The sequence below is a fragment of the Hemitrygon akajei genome, unplaced genomic scaffold (genome assembly GCF_048418815.1).
Source record: "Hemitrygon akajei unplaced genomic scaffold, sHemAka1.3 Scf000076, whole genome shotgun sequence".
NCBI lineage: Eukaryota > Metazoa > Chordata > Chondrichthyes > Myliobatiformes > Dasyatidae > Hemitrygon > Hemitrygon akajei.
This window is the reverse complement of record NW_027331962.1, coordinates 2,260,173-2,286,832: the sequence shown is the minus strand read 5'-3', so window position 1 is coordinate 2,286,832 and position 26,660 is coordinate 2,260,173. Positions and strand designations below refer to the sequence as shown.

The 26,660-nt window shown below is 45.5% G+C and overlaps 1 long non-coding RNA gene across 1 annotated transcript; it reads right to left on the bottom strand.

Moving 5' to 3' along the window:
• Positions 1–8,895: 8,895 nt before the first annotated feature.
• On the bottom strand, positions 8,896–25,555 carry LOC140722397 (uncharacterized). The gene is made up of 5 exons (XR_012097606.1): positions 25,417–25,555; positions 21,465–21,632; positions 12,565–12,732; positions 11,071–11,167; positions 8,896–9,074 (listed from the first exon to the last, which is right to left on the bottom strand). It is a non-coding gene; the product is annotated as an uncharacterized lncRNA (long non-coding RNA).
• Positions 25,556–26,660: the final 1,105 nt, after the last annotated feature.

Genomic DNA, 26,660 nt, shown 5'->3' with positions numbered 1-26,660 from the left:
TTAAGGGCATTTAAGAACCTCTTGGACAGGCACATGGATGAAAGAAAAATAGAGGGTCACGGGGTAGTGTGGGTTTAGTACTCTTTTTAAAGGAATGCATGGGTCGGCACAACATCCAGGGCGGAAGAGCCTGTACTGTGCTGTAGTATTCTAGTGTCTAGAGTCTAGTGACTAGGGTCATGTCGGAGGCAACTATGTTATAGATGCTCCTAGTTATACATGAATGTGCAGGAAATGCAAGGAAATGGTCAATAATATAAGAAAGGATACCAAAGTATTTTTTTTTCTTTCCCAGATATATAAAGAGTGAAAAAAGGGAGAGGGTGGATATCGGACCAGTAGAAACTGCTGTTGTAGTTGCAGTAATGGGTGAAAAGGAAATGCCAGACAAACTCTGTACAAGTCACTAGCAGAATTCCAAAAGGTAAAGAACATCAGCAAACAGAATTGCGTGTAGTCCTATTACAAAGGAAAAGGGGTTTGGAAGATGAAAGGTCTGAAGATAGAAAAGTCACCTGGATTGGGTCATACAGTGTATCAGGAGCCTGCCTAGGGTGTGCGGGGATTCCCAGAGTGTTAGGACCTGGAATGAAGGCTTCAGCAGAACCAACAGCTGGATTAATAGAAAAATATATTGTAGAATATTCAGGCTGCAAAGAGAGATTCGTTGAATTGTTACTTGAATCCAGCGAATGATTAATGGCGAATTTTGATTCCCAGGCTTTGCCAAGTCACAGACTAACACTTGAGATGTGGTTTGAACTGTGCATTTGATCACTCACCTATCAGCTGAGTGGGTAATTCAGATAAACCTTGGCCGATGTTCATGTATTCCTGTGGATCAGGACCTGTTTAAATATAAAACAAATCCATGGAAACAGAGCTAAAATAATTAAAATAACTAAAATGTTTATCTCAATGTGTCTTTGTGTTCAGTGCGTGTTTTTAACATACCGAGTTCCTGTATTTCCCTCAGTATTCTGTCCAACTTCGGTAACTCAGTCCTCCACATCAGAAAGGATTCCCACATCGCCCTCCGGGCCCGGGAGCCTTTGCCATTCACCAAACTGAGGAAGAGTTTGGAACTCTCTGCCCGGTTTCCCTTCTCTGTCAGTTCAGTGACTTTCTACAAAAGGAAACAATGGACTTATTGTGGAGCAGACAGACAGACATGGAGAATGTGCAGGAAAGTATCTGTTCATGGCCCCAGTAGCTTCAGAACAGATGCAGTCACTGGGCTGTTGCCTCATCCTCTCTGGGTTCAGTCATTAACAGAGAAACAGTAACTGAAGGAAATTCTAAATCAATAGTGTGTAAGAATAAGGATTTCCTGACACCCTGCAGTAGATGCAATGTGATTAATTTCCTCGATCTGTCAATGTGCAGCATTACATCAACAAGATGTGACAACAAGAACGGGAGAGAGGCGAGAGAGAGAGCAAAAACAAATGGATGGCGGGCATCACTGAATCGTGGCTGAGAAAAGTTTATAGTTGGGTGCTTAAATCCAAGGATAAATATTGAATCGAAAGGATACGCAGGTAGGTGAAAGTGTTGGGTCGAAACTGCTGTCATTAAAAATGAAAAGTCCTGAGAAAGAAGTGTTGTCGGATTAGACGATGTGGATGTTAAGAAACTGCGTAGGTAAAATGACCCTGGTGGAAATTATATACAGGCATGTTAACAGTAGCCAGGATGTGGGCTACAAATTACAACGGGGGAGAGGAGAGGCATGGAAAAAGGTCAATGTTAAAATTGTCACGGGAAGTTTCAATATCCAGGTAGCTTTGGAAAATCAGGTCGGTGCTGAATCCCAAGTGAGGGAATTTATAGAATGCCTATGAGATGGCTTTTGAGAGAAGCCTATGGTTGAGCCCACTATAGGAAAGGCGGATCTGGATTCTGTGTTGTGTATTGAACCAGATTTGATTTGGGAGCTTCAGCGAAGTAAACCCTTAAGAGGCAGTGATCATAAAATAGCAGAACTCAGCCAGCAGGTTGAAAGGGAGAAGGTAAAGTTAGAGGTATCAGTGCTACAGTAGAATAAATGAATTACCTCGGTATGAGAGAGGAGCTGGGCAATAATAAATTTGAAAATGACACTAACAGGGACAATGGCAGAGCAGGAATGGCTGAAGTTTCTCGGAGGACAAACAATCACAATGATGAAGAATTATTCTAAAGGGAGGATGATCAACCGTGGCTGACGAGGTAGTCAAAGCAGCACAAAAGCAAAGGAGAGGGCACAGAATATTACAAAATATAGTAGAAAGCTGGAGGGCTGGGATGTTCCTACAAACCAACAGAAGGCAATTAAAAAACCGTAAATAGAGAAAATATGAAATAGGAAGGTAGGCTAGAGAATGATGTAAAATAGCTTACCAAAACGTCCGTCTGATATATGAAGATTGAAAGAGAGGAGAGTGGATATTGGACCACTGGAAAATGACAGTGGAGAGGTACTGTCAGGGGACAAGGAAATGCCGGAAGGTATTGGTCGGCATTTTGCGTCAGTCCTAACTGTAAAAACACTAGAACGTGCCAGATATTTGAGGATGTCAGGTGGCAGAAGTGAGTCTGTTTGCAATTATTGCGGAGAAGGCACTTGGTAAGCTGAAAGTTCTGAAGATAGATGAGTCCAGATCAACTCACCCGATTGCTTCTGAAAGAGGAGGCTGAAGAGATTGTGGAGACATTAGTAATGATCACTCAAGAATCACTAGATTTTGGAATGGTTCCGGAGGACTGATCATTTTAAACTGTAGGCCAGTTAGTCTGATCAGCGTTTGGGAAGATGTCAGCAGTCGATAATTGAGGATAAGGTTTCGGGGTATTTGGACGCACATGATAAGAAAAAGGCCAACATCCATGGAAGGGAATCTTGCCTGACAGAACTGTTGGAATTTTTTGAGAGAACAGCATGCTGGGTCGACAACAGAGAGTCAGTGCAAGTTGTTTACTTGGACATCCCGAGGACATTTGACCAGGTGTCCCACATGACGCCGTTTAACAAGGGCCGAAAGTAGGACAAGAAAGACACTGGCATGGATAGAGGATCCAAGATTTTCTCCAGACAGATTTGTCTGACTGCCAGGAAGCACAGAATGGGAACAAATAGGGCTTTCTCTGGTCGAATGTTGGTGACCAGTGGTGTTATGCAGTGGTTGGTTTTGGGACAGTTTCTTTTTCCGTTATGTCAATGATTTGTAGGCTTTATGGCCATTATTGTGGGCGTTACGAAGATATTGGGAGGGAGGGGAAGTATTGAGAAAGCAGAGATTTCGCGGGAGGACATGGACCTATAAAAAAATGGACACATCAGTGGCAATTGGAATGTAGTATAGTGAGGTACGTGGCCATATACTTTAGCAGAAATAATGAAGACGTAGACTATTTTTGAATCTGGGAGAAAATTCAGAAATCAGAGTTGTAAAGAGTCTCTGGAGACCTGGTGCAGGATTCCATGCAGTTTGAGTCGGTGTTGGGAAAGGCAAATACAATGCTAGCATTCATTTCGAGAGGATCAGAATATAAGAACAAACACTGGCCAGACCGCACTCGCATATTTTGATCCCCTGATCAGAGAAAATATGTGATGGCGTTGTGAAAAATCCAGAGAGGAATCTAAACGAACAGAACCTGTGATATTAAACCAGATTTTGATGGGAATGGATCCTGGATGCACCTGTAATAGCTGGAGTGTGAGAGGATGAGGGGGGAATCTAATTGTAACCTGTGGAATATCGAAAGACATTGAGAGGATGTGGAGATGTTGTTTTTACGTGGGGGAGTCTAGAACCAGATGGAACAGCCTCAGATTAGAGGAACGTCCATTTGGAACAGAAATGAGGATATTATTTAGCCTAGGAGTAGTGAATCTGCAGAATCCATTGGAACTGACAGCTGTGGAGACCAGGTCATTGAGTATATTTAAAACAGGTGTTGTTATCTTCTTGACTCGTCTGGTCAGCAAAGTTCACTGGGAGAAGGCAGGAGAATGGGGTTGAGAGGGATAGTAAATCACCCATGATGTAATGGCGGAGCAGAATCGATGGGCCTAATGGCCAATTGTGCTCTGATGCCTTATGGTCTCATGATGTGTAAAGACAAAAGAAGATTAAGGAATGTCAGTGCGGCTGTCTTATAATGGAGATGGTTACTGCCTGACACTCATACCGTAAAATGGTAATGACTTCCTGAATGCAGGCATGGGTTTCCTGATTAACTGAGGAATTATGAATTAAACATTGAATAGTCTTCAAGCAACATACACCTATGATGGAATTAAGGTAACTGAATATGGATGGGCTTAGGACATTGCTCTGAGAAATAAGAGAGGCAGCGTTTAAGGGTAAGCACAACATTGTGGGCCGAAGGGTCTGTACTGTGCTGTACTATTCTATGTTCTATGTTCTGTGTCCCGGATTTGAATGATTGATTTCCTAGAACAGATATCAGTAGGGAATAATGGACAACAATTATGAAATAAATCAGCATAATTCCCTGATGGCCCACTGCACTGTAAAATAATCCCTCAGTTTCACTGCTACCAGGTCTGAGGAGTTACAGTTGTGAAAGAAATTTAACCAGTAAAGCAGATGTCTCCAGATGATGAATTTATAGATCAGCATCATATTTACAGATTACCTCTTGCCTTTGGATAATGCCTGTGTGATTCATTACAGACAGCGCCAATGAATCCCAACGAGAACAGAGTTACTCACGGGTGTAACACACTTGATTTTCTAATACCACTCATGGCTGAATAGGTGAGATCCAGGACAAGACAATCACTGTTTGTGAGCTCCAAGGAGAGTGACCTGAGATGGTGTGTCCCTGTCTCTCATTAGTCAGATATTCAGCAAGTTAGCAGTTGTTTTTTTTGTTTGCCCCTTCCCTTTCAGGAAATCCTGTTGATCTTCTTCCCTTTCAGGACAACCTGTTGATTTTTTTGGGATCATGAGATATCAGCTAGTCACCAGATTTATTTTATGTTTTGTGCTTTCTTCTGCCCTTTTAGATCAAACTATTGATGTTTGTGGTCATAAGATATCAGCTTTGTGCGTGATCTTTCACATCTAATCAGTCTCAGAGTTTTTCGAGGAAGTTACCAGGAAAGTTGATGAAGGCAACGTTGTGGATATTGTCTACATGGACTTCAGCACGGTATTTGACAAGGTCCCGTACAGGAGGTCGGTCTAGAAGATTCAGTTGCTTAGCATTCAAGATAAAGTAGTAAACTGGATTAGACACTAACTTTTTGGAAAGAATCCGGAGTGTCACTATAGACTGTTGCATTTCTGTTTGGCGCCTGTATCTCGTGCAGTGTCACGGGGATCTGTGCTGTGCCTGTTGTTGTTTGTCATCTATATCAATGATCTGGGTGAAATTACGGTTAAGAGCATCAGCAAATTTGTTGATGACTCAAACATTGGGAAGGAGCAGTTGACAAAGAGGTTGATTACAAGAGCTTGCAGTGAGGTCTGGACCAACCGGAGAATGGGTTTAAAAGGGGCCGATGCAATTTAATGCTGACAGGTGCAAGATGTTGCACTTTGGATGGACCAATCAGGGTAGATCTTACACAGCGACTGGTAGAACAAAGTGATCTGGGAATACAGGTACATAAGCCATTGAAAGTGGCAGCAAATGTTGATAGGCTCTGAAAGAAAGTTTCTTAGCGCATTATCCTTGGTAATTGAAAATATCGTGTACAATATGATGTTGTATAAGACGTTGGACAGGCCTAATTTGGATATTATGTGCAGTTCTGCACACCTACCTGCAGGACAGATGGAAATGTTTGAAAGAGTACAGAAAAAAACATTACCAGGATGTTACCTGGACTGGAAGACCTAATTTATAAGAAAAGAGTGAACTGATTAGGACTTTATTCATTGGAACATGAAAGATTGAGCGGAGATTTGATAGAAGTGTACACAATTACATTGGGATATAGATAGGATAAATGCAATCAGGCATTTTGTACTGAGGTAAAGAGGTACTGCAACAAGGGGTTATCACTAAAGTGTGAAAGGTGAAAAGTTCAAAGGGTACAAAAGTGAAACCGGTTTACTCAGAGGGTGGTGAGAGTGCGAAACTAGCTAGCAGGGAAAGTAGTGCAAGTGGTTAAGAGAATTCTGAATAGATGCTTGCGTAATGAGAGTATAGAGCGCCATGGCCCGGTGCAGGTCAATGGGAATAAGTAGATTCTGTAGTCTGGCATGGAATAGATGGGCCAAAAGGCCTGTTTCTGCACTGTACTTTGCTGTGACTATGACAAGTCAGCCACACATTGTTTGGGAACTCACGGAACCAAGACAAGCTGTGGTTAGCTGGTTTCCCTCCCTCAGGTACCGCAGTGAAGCCGGTTGGCCCAATTGACAGTTTAATACTCATCCTGGATTAATGAGATGAGGTGAAGCTTCCCGACGGTTCAGCCAAGATTTGAAATTAGTTTCAGACCGAATACCTTTTGGAAGTCCAGATATTCAGCCACTGCTCTTACTTCACACTGATAAATACAGCAGGTGATACAAGAAAAGGTGATGCTAAACCTGCAGTTCCCAGTGCTCCCCACCTTAAAAACTGAAACCAGATCTGCGAGAGACAAGTCAGAGATCAAAGTCTCCATTCCCAAGTCGATCTCCTAAAACGTGCAGGAGATTAATGTTGATCACTATTCCCGCAGATACCAGCAGATCAGTGACAATACACGAACTGCACTCACCTCATTTTCTTCTCTGCTGAAATGTCCCTCCTTTGTCAACATCCAACCCAGTCTCTCAACCTTTTCTTCAATTGCTTGTTTGAGTCTGTCTCTGTAGAACTTTGTCAGTTGGTAAAGTCGATATTCCTCCCCCTCTGCCAGGAGGTCGGAGATTGTAAACTCTGGCTCTGTGAATATAAAAAGGAAAATGTTGGCTTGAACTCAGATATCCCTCGTTTCCACCGCTCTCACCCAACTCAGCAAAAAACCGTGTCTTGAACCTGCCTACAGATACAAATTGGATTAATTCTCCATCTCCAACACCATCACACTGAGCACGGAGTCCCCCTACGGCTGTGTGCACAGACCACTGCTGTTCACTCTGCTGACCCACGACTGTGCTGCAACACACAGCTCGAACCATATCATCAAGTTCGCCGATGACACGACCGTGGTGGGTCTCATCAGCAAAAACGACGAGTCAGCTTACAGAGAGGAGGTGCAGCAGCTAACGGACTGGTGCAGAGCCAGCAGCCTGTCTCTGAATGTGAACAAAACAAATTTCTTGGTGTTCACCTAGCGGAGAATCTCACCTGGTCCCTCAACACCAGCTCCATAGCAAAGAAAGCCCAGCAGCGTCTTTACTTTCTGCGAAGGCTGAGGAAAGTCCATCTCCCACCCCCCCCCATCCTCATCACATTCTACAGGGGTTGTATTGAGAGCATCCTGAGCAGCTGCATCACTGCCTGGTTCGGAAATTGCACCATCTCAGATCGCAAGACCCTGCAGCGTATAGTGAGGTCAGCTGAGAAGACCATCGGGGTCTCTCTTCCCGCCATTACGGACATTTACACCACACGCTGCATCCGTAAAGCCAGCAGCATTATAAAGGATCCATGCACCCCTCATACAATCTCTTCTCCCTCCTGCCATCTGGGAAAATGCACCGAAGCATTCGGGCTCTCACGGCCAGACTATGTAACAGTTTCTTCCCCCAAGCTATCAGACTCCTCAATACCCAGTGCCTGGCCTGACACCTTACTGCCCTATTGTCACGTATATTATTTATTGTAATGTCTGCACTGTTTCGTGCACTTTATGCAGTCCTAGATAGGTGTGTAGTTTAGTGTAGTTGTTGTGTGTTTTTTCTTTTCCTCTGATGTTTTTTTACGTAGTTCAGTCTAGTTTTTGTAATGTGTCATGCAACACCATGGTCCTGAAAAGCGACTCATTTTTACTATGTACTGTATCAGCAGTTATGGTCGAAATGGCAATAAAAAAGTGACTTGACTTGACTTGAATCTAACACTTGCCTTAAAGCCTACCCAACAATGTTCTAGGCATTACGTAATAGAAGGACCACATTTAATATAAACCAGTCCATCCCCCATCCGACCCATTCACCTATTTAAATTTGGATGGGCATAAACGTTGGGATTGTTGGTAATATTCGCTTCCCAGAGATACTCTCTCCATCCTGGCGAATACATTTCCCCTGATTCACATCCCGGAAACACTCTCCTCATCTGGACAGCTGCATTCCCTCCAATTCACATCCTGGAAATCCTCAGAGCGGGTAGTACATTTCCTGTAGTGGGGTAACGGCTGCCCAGTGCACCACATGTACCACACCCACACATTTTCCCTCTCCTCTGACCAACTCTCCAACAAGGCCTCACCTTTACCCTCCACCCTGCCGCATTCTGTGAGCGCATCACGCTCATATTTCACTCACCCGCTCCTTCTTGGGGACTTGACAGTTCTGTGTTCAATGAGCTTCCGAGCCGACAGGCAGTCGCCTCACTTGTGCTGGTTCCAGGTTCCTGATCGGTGTCTCTGACGTCACTGTCTCTGGGCTGACAGGTAGTCGCCTCACTTGTGCTGGTTCCAGGTTCCTGATCGGTGTCTCTGACGTCACTGTCTCTGGGCTGACAGTCAGTCGCCTCACTTGTGCTGGTTCCAGGTTCCTGATCGGTGTCTGTGACGTCACTGTCTCTGGGCTGACAGACAGTCGCCTCACTTGTGCTGGTTCCAGGTTCCTGATCGGTGTCTCTGACGTCACTGTCTCTGGGCTGACAGTCAGTCGCCTCACTTGTGCCGGTTCCAGGGTCCTGATCGGTGTCTGTGACGTCACTGTCTCTGGGTTGATAGACAGTCGCCTCCCATGTGCCGGTTTCAGGTTCCTGATCGGTGTCGCTGACGTCACTGTCTCTGGGCTGAATTTGCTCCTCCTTCTCTGCGGCCGGACCGCATTCCATTGGGACATCGCTCTCAATCTGACCCTGCGTTGGTACCTTGCTTCCCGTGTCCCGATCATCTTCCCTCGATGATCGGCATGGTAACATCCTCTTCAGTACGTTCCATACTAGTTTCAATTTTCCACATGAAATAAATAATGAATTGCACGTTATACAAGTATGATTTAGATCTGAGCAAAACTGATTCAGATTGCAATGGAGCCGAGACTCTGGCTGACCAGATTTGGAGTGGAACTGCGCTGGTTAATGTGAACCGTACACCCTGTCAGGTGACCAAACCGATAAGCCGGTGACTGGACACATTTACTCCCAGTAAAATAGCAGGATAGGCAGAGTAATACTAATCACAGCAGTTGAACGCACGGATGACCACGGGATCATAATGCACCGGTGTCCGGTGATACTGGGAAATATCACTGTGATTATCTTCCACAAGCTAAAATCTCCCTCGGTCACTAACTGTCCAGTAGTCTGTGTCACACAAAGACCAGCAACGGGATTACACATGGTCCAGTCTGCTGGATCACACATTCTCCAGTTGCTTTGTCACACGAGGGGCTGGAGACTGGCCAAGGGGACTGGAGTTGCTTTCTCCAGTCCCCTTGCTCACAGACTGACCGTTCCCTTGAGACGCACGTTGTCCGGTCCCCTGGGTCGCAGGCTGACCATTCCCTTGCGATCTATGCTGACCTCTCCCCTGGTTCCCATCTTATCCCCCACCTGCTGATCATCATGTAACAACTATGCATGTCATTGGCAAAGTCTTGGTTATAGAGCTTTGTGTGTAGTTGCAGTTGCTAATCTATAGGATGGAGGTGATGAAGCTGGAAAGTGTGAAGTGAAGAATGAACACTACGGTACTGGGCTAGGGTGTTGTTTTTTGTGTTATATGGTTGGGCTGGGACAGCTTGCCCTGGAGCTCAGGAGCTTGAAGGGAAACCTTACACACACACATACAGTAATCAGGGGTGCAGATAGGGTAGATGGTCACAGTCTTTTTGCCCGGGTAGGGGAGTCAGAGACTCGAGGGAAGAGATTTCAAAGGGACCAAATGGGCATTTTTTCACGTGGTTGCTGATGGGTATAAATTACATGCATCCAGAGGAGGCCGCAAACACAAATAAAATTACAAAATTGAGAGCATGTGGGCAGGAAAAAGGGGAGAAGAAGTTTACGAGGGAAATTTGGGAAAACTACAGGAAAATGGGACATTTAGATCAGCATGAATTATATGGGCCGAAGGACACGTTTCCAGGCTGGAGCATCGTTTTTATTCCAGCTGGAATCTCAGATTTGAGCACAATCACAATGTCTACAGGTGACAGAGACATTTGGTCATTGGTTATGCCGGGTTTCCCAGCCAAGATCCTGGGAATTTAAATTCAGGTAGCAGATCATATCAACAGGGAAATATTTAGAAACTCAGGCTCACCATTTCTCCACAGCCCATACATTCACCGGGGTATTAAAACTCCGAAGCAGATCACAAATGTATCTACAATGAGCTGCTTCCCGATCCCCAGCCATTCCCAGCACCGGCAATGATCTCCGCTCCGCTACAGAAAACAGATTTCGGTGACACAACTCCTCCTTTGCGTAGCAGGCAAGAAAAACCAGGGGGGAGTTGGTAGCTTTCCTTCCAAAACCTGAAATGCTGTGTTATCATAGAATCTCGGAAATCCCGGAAATGCTCCTATCATCTGCTTCTGAATTTTATAAATGAAAGTTGAAGATGTCTTACATATCAGGGCTTGTCTGGAGGTGAAATGGACCCTGACCCTGAACATTCACATAAACGACAAGATCTCTGTCACATTCCTGTCTGTGTTTCACTCACGACCACCTGATTCAGGAGCCCCTGCTCCTTGCACTCAGCTGAAGCTTTGTATGATGAGCGGAGTGATTCGACCATTACTGGTGTCATGTCCCTGCGCTGGAACTGTTGGGTTGATCAATTACTCAAGGCCGCTTTACCAGTGGGATAAATGACACTGCTTGATGAAACTTTTCTATGCCCTGTTAACACCTGTGTCAGTTTTTTTCATCTGGACTATTGTGTACAAACGCGATAAAAGTTTAATTCGAAGATCCCTGTGATCATACCTTTGGCCATTCTGATTCTAACTGGCGATTGTTGATTGTCGTCGTCTTGTTCACACTTTGGTCGCTCTGCAGGACAGCTCCACCTGCTGGTGAGGCTCTAAATTTCACAACAAGCAGACAGTGAGTCAGAGAGTTCGACTACTTTGCAAGTATGACAGTATTTCCATCCCCTGTAGCATTTGGCATGGGGACCAAACATTCCCTGTTAGTAACCACTTCCACACCATATCTGTCCACTGATACCTGGCGCATCTGCTGACAGAGTCACAGAGCAATAAAATGCAAATTCAGAGCGTTCAGCCCAACGAGACAATGCCAACCACAGTGCCCACTGAGATGGTCACAATTTCCTGTGATGGGGCCATCTCCCTTCTGGCCTCTTCACTCCATCTACACACCCCAACTGCTTTTTGAATTATGCAACCGCACCTGTCTCATCCACTTCCTCTGGCTGTTTCCTCCACATGATCTCCAACATCTGCATGAATCCGCTGCTGATCAGATTGGGTTGGCAATCTCTTTACCAGCCCCTGTCCATTTAGATCCCCTAGATGCTACGATAATCTTCTCTGTGAACAGCAACTACTAATGTTGTGCATTCTGCAAACTTACCTGTTAAGTAATCCTTGTGCAACCGCATCCAAATCATTGCTATAAAATAACGAATATCAAAGGTCCCAATTTGTAGCCTCACGGCACACCGCTAATTACTCGCCTCCATTGCGAGGAGAAACCTTCAACCAGCACTCTTTGCTTGCTACCTTGAAGCTAATTTTGAATACATCCAATTTGCTCTCTCCGGACAGCATGGGACCTAATCATCGGGGCCAAGCTGTCATGTGACACTTTGTCAAAGGCTTTACTGAAGTCCCATGCACAACATCCATGGGAACATAACTTTGAATTTCCACCTCTGCTTAATGTCACGTTCACGGGTTCTGACAATGTAATTAGCAGAAAAGTACTTGATGAGGCCAAGGTATGTAAATGTAAATTATGGGTTGCCATGTGCTAGTTAGGACTGAATAAAATGCAGTGTTGGGATATTTTGCTTTATAAATGGTCTGTTCTCAGCAGAGGCCTACGCGACGATATATTCGAGGGTAAGTATATCACTGCAGATTGCAATAGCCAATGGGATCAAGGGCATGTTGCTGCAGTTCATGATAATTCCACATTTCTGCAATCACGACAACACAACACACTTGGGGCTTCTTATAAAGGGAGGAAATTGTCAACGCATTTTAAGATGATTATAACGTAACAAGGAAACATCAGAACTGACCAAAAGCTACTTCAGATGATGCAGCACCTTGAAATGAGCAAACACTCAGAGAATGTGAGTGACTGTAAAGAGCTGGGCTTCTGAAAGCACATTACCAGACCTGGAGTGATTGCAACTTGGTCTGACCGAGGCATCCCACCTATTTCGTACCTTCCTTTGTAAAGATATGTAATGTTTACAGGACCAGTGTTCGAGTGAATGAGACTCACCAAACATTCTCCTGACTGAATCAATGAAAACTCTGAGTCAGAGGGTTCTCTTCAGTTGGTACTCTCAGTCCTCGGGCTGGTTCACTTGTCGCTGTTCCCTCGTTCTCATTCGTGGCTTCTTTCCAGCTGTGGGCTTTTCTTCCAATAAATCTCTCACCGCAGGTCTAACTTTAACTAGAGAGATAATGAAGCACATTAACAATACAAAGGAGAAAAAAATATTTCTGCTCAATTTTTTCAAAAGCGAATCTCACCGAAATTTAAACGCTGAAGACAAATAAAAGAATCTCATTGAACTAATCTGTAATTGTCCCTCACACGTCACAAATCCTGATACGGGATATGAAGGAATCATCATTCAGTCATGATAAGATATCAGAGCAGAATGAAGTGATTCAGTCCATCGAGTCTCCTCCATCATTCAATCATGGCTGATTTTTTTTCGCCCCAATGCCATTTTCCTGCGTCCTCTTATAAAGTGCTGGAAACTCGGTACAGCAGATTGCATCTGTGGAAAAAGACACTGTGGAAGACCCAGTATCAGAACTGGGATTATCCAGGATGATGCATGATATGCTGAACGCTTAATTGCGCAATTTGGCCCAGATCTCATCCTTGCTCATACCTATAATGGGGGAGGTACTACACACAGTGTTCTGAAAAGATAGTAAAAGTGATTATCGGGGCATTAATAGTGATCTTTCGAGAAACGAAAACGAAAAGCTCTTGAATTTATAGTAAATGGACCATCTAGTTATTCGCTGCTCAGAATTAGTTCTATATTGTTAAGCACCTGAGCGTCTTTGCCTCACAGTACGCTCCCACGGACAAGGCGAAATTATTATTAATTTTTCTTGCGTTATTCCTTACTATTTCCTGGATACCAGAGAGGCTCCCGGTGAAACTGTTTTGTCCACTCTATTGACTTTTAACATCTCCTCGATAACAGGAAGAACGATAATGTACCATATTCAATCGTGATTAATATGCATAGAATGTAACGTGGTTCGGTCTCCAATGTTCCCTCTAATTACTATTTTTGCAGCTACATGGATCAACCATTGCTCTGAGCCGGAAATTTTCACACGGACTGAGAAAAGCACAACATCGTAGATGTGTCCTCTTTTGTAAAATGCAACTATGAATATTTTAGGATGAAGACAGACGAGAGAAAAAAAAATTCTTTTGATTTTAATTACTAATTAAAGGACAGGATAAAAATGCAGTACAACAAAGAAAAACGTTCAGGTTTCATAAACGTTTATCCGACAGTGTTTAATTCCATTTGCGCTGCAACAAAGGCTCCGTTCGTGGGAGCATTTTGCTTCTGCAGACTAAAGTCCCTTCCCGTACTGAGCATGCGCGATGTCGTCAGCGCGTTATCGGAGCTGTGAGCGGGGCCTCGGAAACGGACCTGCAGATGCTGCAGCCCTGCGGTACAACGGGATCACCTGACGGGTGGACGGTCTCCCACGTGACTCGGTGACTCCGCTCCTCGCCCCTCACACCTGCCCGACACACCCCCCCACCGCATTTCAAACATTATCTCATAATTACACTGGATATATTTTAAAATTTCCCTCTGCACCTTCTCCGTCCACATCCCTCCACCCCCCGGGTCACAGTTACGGGTTTGAATCCCATCCCGGTCCGGCACACATTTTAGACCCAATCCAGAATTGTGCAGGTTTTATTTAAATCAGTCTATGTTTCTATTCACATTTCCCCGGCGTCACTGAAAAGGAACACTGAAACATCAAGCGAGAAGCAACAGGAGGTGGCCATTCAGCCCATCCAACCATCAACAAGATGGCGACTACTCTCTCATCTCAGCCACATGTTTCTGCCCGATCCTCATTTCCTCGATCCCTTCGGTCTCCACACATCTGCCGGCCTCTGTTTTATGTGAGGACGATCACCGAGTCTTCACCGCCCTCTGTGGTGGGGATTTACAGACATTCAACACCCTCGGAGTGGAGGCATTTCCCCTCATCTCAGTCCCGGACAGTCCTCCCCCTTTTCCAGAGACTGGGATCCCTGTTCAACCGGTAATGATGTTGTGCATTTCAATGTGTTCACCTCTCAGTCCTCGATTCTCTAAATGAAAGGGTTATCACATTTGATCTTTCTTCATATGATGACCTCACCACTCCAGGGATCAGTCTGATGAATCTTTGTTGCACTCTCTACAACAAATACTCTCTCACCTCTTTGTTAATCCTCCATGGAATTCCACCTTCCACCTTCCCACCTCCCCCTCACCTGGATCCACCTCTCACTCCCCAGCTCTTGCCCCATCCCCACCCCTCACCTCTTTTCTCGGACTATTTCCCGTCCACTCTCAGTCCAGAGGGAGGGTCTCGGCCCGAAATGTTGACGGTCCATTTCCCTCCACAGATGCTGCCCGACCCACTGAGTTCCTCCGGCAGTTTGTTCTTTGGTCTATATAACCCGTGTTAGTATTGGGGTGGGGCAGGATTTTACACCATATTCCAGGTACAATCTCAACAAAGTCCAAATAATCGTTAAAGTCATTTTCATTCTTATAACTGATAACTCTTACAATAAATACAATGTACTTTCTACCTCCCTCCCTAGTCACTGCACCTCAGTCCCTCATTACTTAACGCACAGATGGTGCAGAAGAGGTTTACCAGGATATTGCCTGGATTAGAGGGCATGAGTTATAATGAGAGGTTGGACAAACTTGGGTTGTTTTCTCTGGAGCCCTGCAGGCTGGGGTGAGACGATGGAGGTGTATAACATTATGAGAGGCAGAGATAGAGAAGACAGACAATATTTTTTATCCTGGTTAGACATGTCTAATAGAAGAGGCCATGCATTTAAAGTGAGGGGGAGTAGTTTGAAAGGAGGTGTGAGGGGCAAGTGTTATTACCAGAGAGAGTGGCGGGTTGCTAGGATGTGTTGTCCGGGCTGCTGGTTCTGGCAGACACAGCGGTGACTTTTAAGAGATATTTAAATCAGCACATGAGTGTGAGGGACGTGTTGGCAGAAGGGATTAGTTAGCCATTTGATTCCTAATTTAATTAGCTGAGCAAAACGTTTTGGGCCGAAGGGCCTGTTCTGGTTCTGTACTGTTCAATGTTCTGTGTCTCTTGACAAGAGGTTTCAGGGAAACTGAGGTAAAAGGAGTGAGTTGGAGAAACAGGTCAGCTGGAGCCCAATGTGGGAACTGTGAGATCACCCACCTCTGTAGCAGAAACAAATATTGAATTTATTGCCAAGTGCACAATATGGGAAGGTACAGGGACAGAGAAACACTGACTTGTAGCAGCATCACAGGCAAGCACATTCAGATGACAAATTATACAATTCTGCGCCATTATCAATATAGAAATACAAGTTTTATGTCATTAACAATATACAAATATATATGTTGTGTCAATAATCATAAATATAGATTTTCTGTCATTAACAATGTACAAATATACATTTTTTTCAAGAGCAGTCTTGAAAATGTTAAATTTGTTCCCTCAGCCAAGTTGTTGACACAGTTTGGAAACAACTGGGCTCCAAGCACCGGTCCCTACAACACCCACTGGGACATCATGCAGACCCAAGAAGGGTCTGGTTATTCATTCTCTTTTAACACCAAGACACCAGAAACAGGAGCAGGCCACTCAGCCCGTTCAGTTCATCCTGTCATTCAATAAGACTCAAGATCAGTTCATTCTTGCCCCCCAACACGACTCCAATCCACTTTGCCCGGACCATCGGCCACACTTGCAGATCAACAGTGTGCCGGTGTTTGCCTCCGAATGTGGTGAATCCCTCTGCTCGCCTCTGTATCCTGTCCGACCCCTCTCACACCATCTTCATCCTTTCAATAATATACCCCTTTCCCCCTGTCAATGGGCTCCTTCCCCATCCTGCTCCTTGACACAAACAACCTCTCAGACTCACCCCCCTCTCACACCATCTTCACCCCCCTTCCCCACTGTCAATGGGCTCCTTCCCCAGAGACAAACAACCTCTCAGACTCACCCCTCTCTCACACCATCTTCACCCCCTTCCCCACTGTCAATGGACTCCTTCCCCAGAGACAAACAACCTCTCAGACTCACCCCCCTCTCACACCATCTTCACCCCTTCCCCACTGTCAATGGGCTCCTTCCCCAGAGACAAACAACCTCTCAGACTCACACCCCTCTCACACCATCTTCACCCCCCTTCCCCACTGTCAATGGACTCCTTCCCCAGAGACAAACAACCTCTCAGACTCACACCCCTCTCACACCATCTTCACCCCCCTTCCCCACTGTCAATGGACTCCTTCCCCAGAGGCAAACAACCACTCAGACTCACACCCTCTCACACCATCTTCACCCCCTTCCCCACTGTCAATGGGCTCCTTCCCCATCCTGCTCCTTGATCCCCCAAACAACCTCTCAGACTCACCCCCCTCACACCATCTTCACCCCCTTCCCGACTGTCAATGGGCTCCTTCCCCAGAGACAAACAACCTCTCAGACTCACCCCCCTCTCACACCATCTTCACCCCCCTTCCCCACTGTCAATGGGCTCCTTCCCCAGAGACAAACAACCTCTCAGACTCACCCCCCTCTCACACCATCTTCACCCCCTTCCCCACTGTCAATGGGCTCCTTCCCCAGAGACAACCTCTCAGACTCACCCCCCTCTCACACCATCTTTATCATCTCAGTAAACTCCCTCACCCTCGTCATTCTGCCAGATCAGTCACTCTGCGAGTAGCCTGCATCAAGCCAATGGGCCGAGCGGTCTCCTCCTTTCTGTCAGCAATACATTATAATCCGGCCACAGAAGTCACTTCACGTTGAGGGAAATGTAAATAAATAAAAAAGCTGGACATTTACTTTGAGATTTGTTCTGTTTTGAATGGGAGTTTGAGGACGGGAGCGGAAGTCGGTATCAGCAGGGGTAACGCCCTCTCGGCCGGTCCATCTCCGTTATTGGGTGTAAGCAGTGATTGACATCACTTCTCACCAATGTGAAGAGGGTAACGCCTCTGTTGACTGTCGGGTGGGGTGGGTGGGTCAGGTAGCTGTTACCTTAGCCGGTAAAATTCAACCGTCTCAGCACCAGTGTGACGTAAGGAAGTGCACACGTGACGTCAGATCCTAGTGTGGGGGAACTCACACGTGACGTCAGGCACGAGAGGACGCAGAGTAATATCAAATCCCAGTGTGGGGAATGTGAGTGACTTTAAAGAGCTGGGATACTGACAGCACATCACCTGACCTGGAGTGATTGTAACTGGTCTGACAGAGGCATAACTGGTACTTCTGGGCACTTTCAGTCTCATCCCAACTATTTACTACCTTCCTTTGTGCAGGTATGTAATGTCTAAAGGACCAGTGTTTGAGTAAATGAGACTCACGAGACTTTCTGCTGACTGAATCACTGGAGACTCTGAGTCAGATGGGTTCTCTCCAGTTGGTGCTCTGAGTCCTCGGGCAGGTTAACTTGCTGCTGTTCCCTCGTCTTCTCTCGTGGTTTGCTTCCATTTGGGGCATTTCTTCCAATAAATCTCTCACCTCAGGTCTAACTTTAACACAACGGGTTCGACGGACTCGGAGTCCGCTGCGGTCGGGGCGCTTTCACTGTGTGCTGCGTCTGCGAGGCTGGGTCTGACGGAGCTTTCATTGTCTGTGAAGCTGAGTCCACAGGCGCCTTGGAAGTCCATAGCGGGGGTAATCCCTTCTGCCGACTGCGTGGGATGACGAGTCTATCGGGACCCTGAGGACTTGTGGAAACTGTGTCATGGTTTCTTTCGAACTTAGAATCTTTTATCATCTTTGGACTATTTTTTACTGTGCCCATGGTTTTTTTTTAATCAGTTATGGTATTGGCTGCACTGTTGTAACTATACGTTAACTGAAACTATGTGGTTTTGTGTAGGTCTTGTAGCTTTAGTTTTTGGTTTGTTGGGTGGTAGAGTTGGTCTCTTGACTTGGTGTGTCTGGGTAGTCTTGCTTTGTCTGGTGGGTTTGGAGCTCCTTTCCGGGGAAACACATTAAGATCGTAGCGCCTTCCGGTCCATGTTCCTTATTCCAGGTTTTCCCCAGTTTATGTTGAGGAAGCTGATTCTTGTCCATACCCCCTGTCTGTATCCCTTCCCTTCACCTTCCTCCTGGAGCCTGCGTCGCCTGGAGCCTTGCCTTGCCTTGAGCCTTGCCTTCACTGCTGTCAAGTTCAACCACCGGAGCAAGATAAGGAACTGTCTTTCATTGTTTTCAGCTGGAGTTCCAAGGGTTTGCCCACCCCGATGTAACACTCACTGGTCTATAATCCCCAGGATTAAACCCATTGGGTTTATTGATGTAACACAGAGCGACTGAGCAGAACACAAGTGCAGGACACCGGCATGGAGATTGACTTGGGGATGCGGCCGCAGGCGTGAACGTTGGACAGCAAACCGGAGGAATCTTGACACGGAGCTCTGACATGGAGTCTTGACACGGTGACGGGGTTTTCATGGAATATCTTGAGACTGAAGTTGAACTTAGAACAAACAATTCTAAGCAGTCGACAAACAAAGTATCACATGGGAATAGACCAACAAACTGGCAACCTGTGATCGTGTCGCCATCGTATTTATTTCACAGTCTCTGATGAAAACCAGGTGTATGGTAATTGAGTAAACTAGCAGCAATGGAGATCTAATGACTGAAATTAGGGCATAATTAGGGAGAAAGGAGCGTTAAAGGGGAACAGCCAACCGGAACCATGACAATTGAATTATGGAACAACATTTGACAGCCTCCAATCATGTGTTACTATCCCTGTGGCCAGAGAGGATACAATGATCATTGTCAATGCCCCGTAACCTCCCCCCTCACTTCCTGTAGTAATGTGGTGTATATTGGTAGATTGAACATCTCTTTCTTAATATTGCCATGCTGCTATGCTATCATCACAATCACTGTCCACCTCATTGGTAACTGAAGCAAAGCATTCATTAAGCACCTCACCTATCACCGCATCCTCCAGCCACGTTTCCACCTTTGTTCCTGAGTAGTCCTAGTCCTACCCTCAATCTATTCACCCTCCTCTTCTTCACCCACATGTAGAATGCCTTGGGTTTTCCTTCGTCCTACTTCCCAAGGACTTCTCAAGTTGCCTTCGACCTCCAAGTCGCTTCTTAAGTTCCTTCCAGGATACCATATAATTCTCTAGAGCCTCGCTTGAATGTTGCTTACTGTACCTAAATAATGCTTCCTTTTCCCTCTTGCTTAAATGTTCTCATCCCTTGTGAACCACGGTTCGTTTATATAAACATTCTTTCACTGTGTGTGGAACAAATCTACCCCGAACCGCATTCAAGTGTTCCTGAAACAAACTTCACAGTTCCATCTGGTATTTCCCTTTGAGAATGTTTTCCCAATTTACACCCCCAAGATGCTTCGAATACCATTGTAACTATCCATCCACTGGTTAAATACTGCCTCGTATCGTCTGCTACTATCCTTATCCATGACAATGATGAAAGTTGGGGTGTTGTGGTCTCTATCTCAAAAAGGTCACCCATCGTGACATCTGTCACCTGACCAGCATCATTGCCTCATACTAGATACAGTATGGCAAATCCTCCAGTTAGCCCATCCACATACCATGTCAAGAATCCTTCCTGGACACACAACACATTCTGCCCCATTGACACATTTTGGAACAAGGAGGTGGGATCAACATCAGGAAAATTGAGATCAATAATGATAATAACCTTGTTGTTTTTGCACCTTTCCCAAATCTGCCAAGTTATCTGCTCTCATTATCCCAGTGGCTTTGGGGGAGGCCTATAGAATACTCACAGAATGATAGCTCCCTTCCCTTTTCTGACTTCCACCCACATTGATGTCCTCTGTTTATGTAACTGTCATATGATTCCTAATTAGTAAAGACAATTCTCCGCTTTTCACCCCCTCCCTCCATATGTATTATGAAACAAGTAAAACCTGGAGCATCAAACACCAAACCTGCCCTTGTAACAGTCCGGTCTGTGTAATGGTGATAACATGTACCATCCATGTTCTAAGTTACTCGTATTCTCAATACATATTGTATTGAATTAAAGACATTTCCAACTGACTACATGATGCCCTGTCCACATCCGACCCTTCCACAGTCTCTGTGAAATTCGCATCTACCTTTATGTCAACCCTTCTATTATCTGACCAAACACTCTGGTTCCCATCCCGCAACGACTGAGTTTAAACTCACCCCGGCAGCTCCAGAAGTCCCGGCTGCAGGGACATCTCAAGTACAGATATAACCCATGCATTTGGTACAGGGCCAAATGGGAATATAACTTCATTATAAAACCTAATTATGCTTAATCACAGCTTCGTAGGTTCTGACAATTTATTAGCAGAAAAGCATTTGATGGCGACAGGGTATACAAATGTAAATTATTGTTTGGCATTTGCTAGTTAAGACTGAAATGTGGTGCTGGGACATTCGGCTTCAAGAGGGTTTGCGGAGGCTTGTGCGACAACATACTCGAGGGCAAGTATATCGTTGCAGCTTGCAATAGACAGAGGAGTCAATGACATGTTGCTGTAGTTCATGGTGATTCCACATTTCTGCAATCACTAGAGCAGGAGAAAACTGCGACCTCTTATAAAGGGAGGAAATTCTCAATGCATTTTGAGATTATTGTGACCTAACCCAGCCAAGCAAGGAAACAGCAGAACTGATAAGAGTTTGAAATGAGCAAACAATATGAGGGAATGTGCGTGGCTTCTCAGAGTAGTTAGCAAATCTGCAGTGAGTGCAAATGGGTCTGACAGACGCATATTAGTATTCCGAGGCTTATTCAGTCCCACTCCAGCTATTTCCTACCTTCCTTGATACAGAAATGTAATGTCTAAAGGACCAGTGTTTGGGTAAATAAGACTCACCAAACTTTCTCCTGACTGAATCAATGGAGACGCCAAGTCAGATGGGTTATCTCCATTTGCTGCTGTCCGTCTTCGGGCTGGTTCATTGTTGCTGTTCACTCGTCTTCAGTTGTGATTTTCTTCCTGTCGTGGGCTTTTCTTCCAATACATCTCGCAGGTCAGGTCTATCTTTAACCAGAGAGATAATGAAGCATATTACTCATACAAAGTAGAACAAAGAAGTAAACTTATTGGAACTTAAACTTGAACTCATATATAATGATGCGAGTGAAGAAATCTGTAACTGCCCCTCACACTTTCCAAAGGCTGACATGGGATACAAAGAAACACACACAAAATTGCTGCAGGACCTCATCACACCAGGCAGCATCTGTATGTCGACTCTACTCTCTTCCATAGATGCTGCCTGGCCTGCTGAATTCCTCCAGCATGTTGTGTGTGTTGCTTGGCAGCATCTGAAGAGTTTCTCTTCTTTGTGATGGGACACAAAGAACTGATTACTCAGTCATGGTATAAGATACAAATCATAATGCACAGGAGTAGAATTAGGTGATTCGGTCATTCTAGTCTGCTCCAAAATCAATCATGGAGGATTTTTTTTCCAACACCGTATTCTTGCTTCCCTGCTATAGCACGCAACCTATTTAGCAATCCAGAACATGAATATACCCAACGACAGCCTCCACCACCCTCTGTGGCATCGAATTCCACAGATCAACCAACACTTGGCTAAAGTAATTGCTCTCATCTCAGTTTTTAAAGTGAAGCTTCTTTATTCTGAGGCGGTACTCTCAGATCCCAGACTCTCCGTCTAATCAAGACACCCTCTCCATTCTCACTGCAACCAAACTTCTTGTCATTCAGTCGGTGTAAATAATCACCCCTGTCCTTACCCGCCAACCATGTGAACCCCACTGAACACAGGCCCAGGGCCATCAAATGCTCCACATGCATAATGCTTATCATTCCTCGGATTATTCTGGCAACAAAGAGCCCTGGGAGAGCTGGTGCTTGAGATACGATCTTGGGATGGGGGCTCCAGGAATATGGAACTGTCAGTGTTTGGGCTTCAGTCTACGTTGGTGCTTTTACAGATGCGGCTGGATGTTCCTCCTTCCGCAATGAAGCAGACGTCTCCGGGGGTTGGATCTTTGTAGCGTGAATCTGTCAGTGTGAGATGTGGAAAAGATGTGCGAGGCTCTGGGTGCGGGCTGTGACCGTCTGAAGTTGCGTCCTGGGATACACACATGTCTTGACCCAGATAAAATGAATCAGAGAATCAAATTGTCCGCGTTTATGAGATGTTGAGCGAGTATTTCTGTTCTGTGCTCAGATGTTTGGTTCTGAAGTTCCTTTGGAAGCAAAGCAGATAATGAGTTCCCATTCCATCTCTCACAGGGAGAGGCTGTGATTAAATACCGTTTTGTGTTTGCACCGGTAGAAATAGACCGGGGTTTCAGAACTGAATTCACATTTGGAAATTCCCCCTCACTCTCACCTGTCTATCTGCCAGTGGAAGTCAAAGAGCAACTCTAGATGCTGAAGATAGAACAGAACATGGAACAGTACATCACAGGAACACAATAGTGTGCCAAACCAGCTGAAAAGTAAATCAAACCCCCCCAAAAAAACTACACTACATTTTCTGTGTAGCCATGTACATTCATATACAAATCAATGGCATGAATAGTAAATTACAGAGATCTCAACACTGACACTCACATCCCACTCGTCACAGGCCTCCATTCGTTAGAACCATCTACATTCATCCCCCTCTCCTTCTTGTTCTCTAGCCCGGTGTGAACCCACCTCGCCAGCCCCCTGTGAATCCCACGTGACTGAACCTCCCCAATCAGCTGCCATGCAGGATCTTGTTACAGACTTTACCAAAGTTCAGATGAACAACGTCACTGCCCAACTTCACCTAACGCCCTAGTTCATTCTTAAATAATCTCCAAAATACTTGACAGATATGATATCCTATTGGACAGTGTTGACTGTGATTTCCCCATAACCAATACCCAACCACCCGGGATTTCAGCTTCACTGCAGACTGAGAAAATTCCGATCCCAGCTGCAGAATTACCAACCTGGACTGTAGCCCGCATACTGCCAATTCCATATCATCAGAGTCACCAGCCCAATAGATAGATAGATAGATACTTTATTCATCCCCATGGGGAAATTCAACTTTTTTTTTCCAATGTCCCATACACTTGTTGTAGCAAAACTAATTACATACAATACTTAACTCAGTAAAAAAAATATGATATGCATCTAAATCACCATCTCAAAAAGCATTAATAATAGTTTTTAATAACAATATTATCACCCATACAAAGACGCCTTGGTGCCGGCAATTTGCCGTGGAGTTCCTGCCATTTCCGATTCACAAACTAAGGTGGAATTGGAACCTAATGACCCTCTGCCGGGGCCGGTGCTCAGGCTGGTTCCCCGGTCTGTATAGAGGATGCGGATACACTTCAGCCTGACCCCATCAGCTAAACCGAGCACATTTGATCTCTATGTCATCGCTGTGTGAGATCTTGCACAGCAGAGCGGGCTGCCATGTTTCCTGCAGTGTAGCAGGAACAAAATGTAAAATTATAAAGTAGAAAATGCTGGGAGCTCAGTACATCAGACTACGTCTCTGGAATGACAAATGGTGGAAGACTCAGTTCCAGAACTGAGACTGTCCAAGATGCTGCCGATCTGCTGAGCGTCTCCAGTATTTTCCCTTCCTTACTTTAAATTTCCTGCAACTGTAGTATTTTCTCCCTCTTCATTTTAATGCACAGATAGTAACAGATTGCCACCCTGAACTGTAAATGCCACCCCACCCCAACCAATCTGTTAGTTGTGAATTAATTCCTACCGTGGTGTAGTACATCCCACACAGTCAATGCTCACAGCATCCTTTCCCCCCACTATCACTCTGTTACATTTGCTCCCGAGGCCACTGTCTCTACACTGAGAGGCGGTGACCACAGAGCGATAAAAACTGCAATACTTGCTGCAGCTCTGACGGGCCGTTACCCTGGAAACAGAGGAAGTGGCTCACTGAAAATAACCGAAAAAGGAAATAACAAACTCAACATCAGATGCTGTGAGTTCAGTTATGACAAAGATTAACAGTGCAGCCATTTTGTAACGGTGAATCTAAAATTGAAATGGTTGCTTTTACCCTGTCACGTGTTGTGTCCAACTAAACCTCTGGTATTCCTAGCGAACAATAACTAACTAACTAACTAACTAACTAACTGACTAAATAAATAAATAAATAAATAAATAAATAAACAAACAGACAGGCACACAAATAAATAAATAAATAAATGGAAAGCTGCAATACTAAACTTCACAATGAAGACAAAGTTTAGAAGAGAGATTGCTGAAATACATCATTGCGGCATTGGGATACAGGCTGGACAAACATTGAACAAGCAGGTTGATATATATATCATTGAGCTGGTGGAATACAGGCAGGGCAGAGATTGAACTAGAAGGTTGATATATACCATTGAGGTAGTGGGATACAGGCTGGACAGAGGTGGAACAAGATGGTTGATATATATATCATTGAGAATGATTTGTTTTACCGAACGGCCGCTTCCAGTGTGCTGGAAATATGTAAAACAATTATCGACCCCAGGCGTCGATCCAGGTGGAGTTTGGATCCGATACCGGGCCGGGTGATGGAGGTAAAGTTCACCAGGTAAATCTTAATGGATGGGTTCAGTCTCGGCATCACCACCTCATCCCGCTCCTGGGACCAGAACACCAGGGGCTGAGCATCGGCTCATCTCAGGCGGTTCGGTGTGAAGGTCCCATAACCCGGACCGACCACGACAGGTTGTAACCAGGAAGCGGGACGAGGCCGCCAGTTCGAGAAAGTTAACGGGACTCTCTGCCCAACATGAGGTTCCCCGCCCCCGGGATCGACTTCAGTACTCACCGATGGGAAATTGTCGGTTGCGTTCAACCCCAGTGACCGGCCTCAATACTGACCGATGAGAACTTCATCAATTTGTCCAGAGAGCAGCGAGATCCGTCCACCGGCTCCCCACAGACGATCAGCTTCAACAGAGAACGGAAAGAAAACCCCCGCCCATCCGGAGACTGTGAGAGCGGGGGCGGGGCCTCGGAAGCGAAAACCTGAGATGCTGCAGATCTGCGTTTGAAATGGGAGCGAGAAGCCGGTGACTCTGCTTCTCGCCCCTCACACGCTGCCCGACCTACCTGCCGCATTCCCCACATTATTCCATATTTACACTAGCTACATGTTTAATGTTTCCCTCTGTATCTTCCCCGTCCCCATGGCTCCATCTCCCGGTTCTCAGAGTTAAGGGTTCGATTCCCATCCCGGTCCGACATACAATTCCCACCCGAAAAAGAATTGTGCAGGTTTCATTGAAATCACTTCTATGTTTATAAACACGCTTTTTCTATTCACATTCGTCCGGAGCCTCACTGGACAAGAACACTGAGACATCAAGTGAGAAACAGCAGGAGGAGGCCATTCAGCCCCTCTAACCATCAACAAGATGGCGGCTGCTCTCCCATCTCAGCCACATGTTTCTGTCCGATGCTCATTTCCTCCATCCCTTCCGTCTCCACACATCTGCCGAGCTTTGTTTTTTTTTTGTGAAGACGATCACTAAGGTGTTGCTCCTCCACCCTGAGGGCGGTCTGATCGAAACGTCGGAATGGGAATCAGAATTAAAACGTCTGGCCGCTGCAAAGTCCCCCTTGTGGCAGATGATGCAGAGATGCTAAACAAAAATCGTCTCCCAGTTTATGGCGGGTCTCACCAATGTGGAGGAGGCCGCATCGGGAGCACGGGACACAATAGATGAGCCCAGCAATAGATTCGCAGATGACGCGTTGCCTCATCCGGAAGGACTGCTTTGTGTCTCTGAATGGAGGTGAGGGAGGAGGGGTACGGCAGGTGTAGCACTTAGGCTTATGCAGGGATAAGTATCTGGAAGAAGATTAGTGGGGAGGGATGAATGAACAAGGGAACCAGGGGTGTGTCAGGAATGGACAGGAGGAGGAGTATAGGAAACTGATACAGGACTTTGTGATATGGTGCAACTCAAACTACCTGCGTCTCAATGTCACCAAGACCAAGGAGATGGTGGTGGACTTTAGGAGATCTAGGCCTCATATGGAGCCAGTGATCATTAATGGAGAATGTGT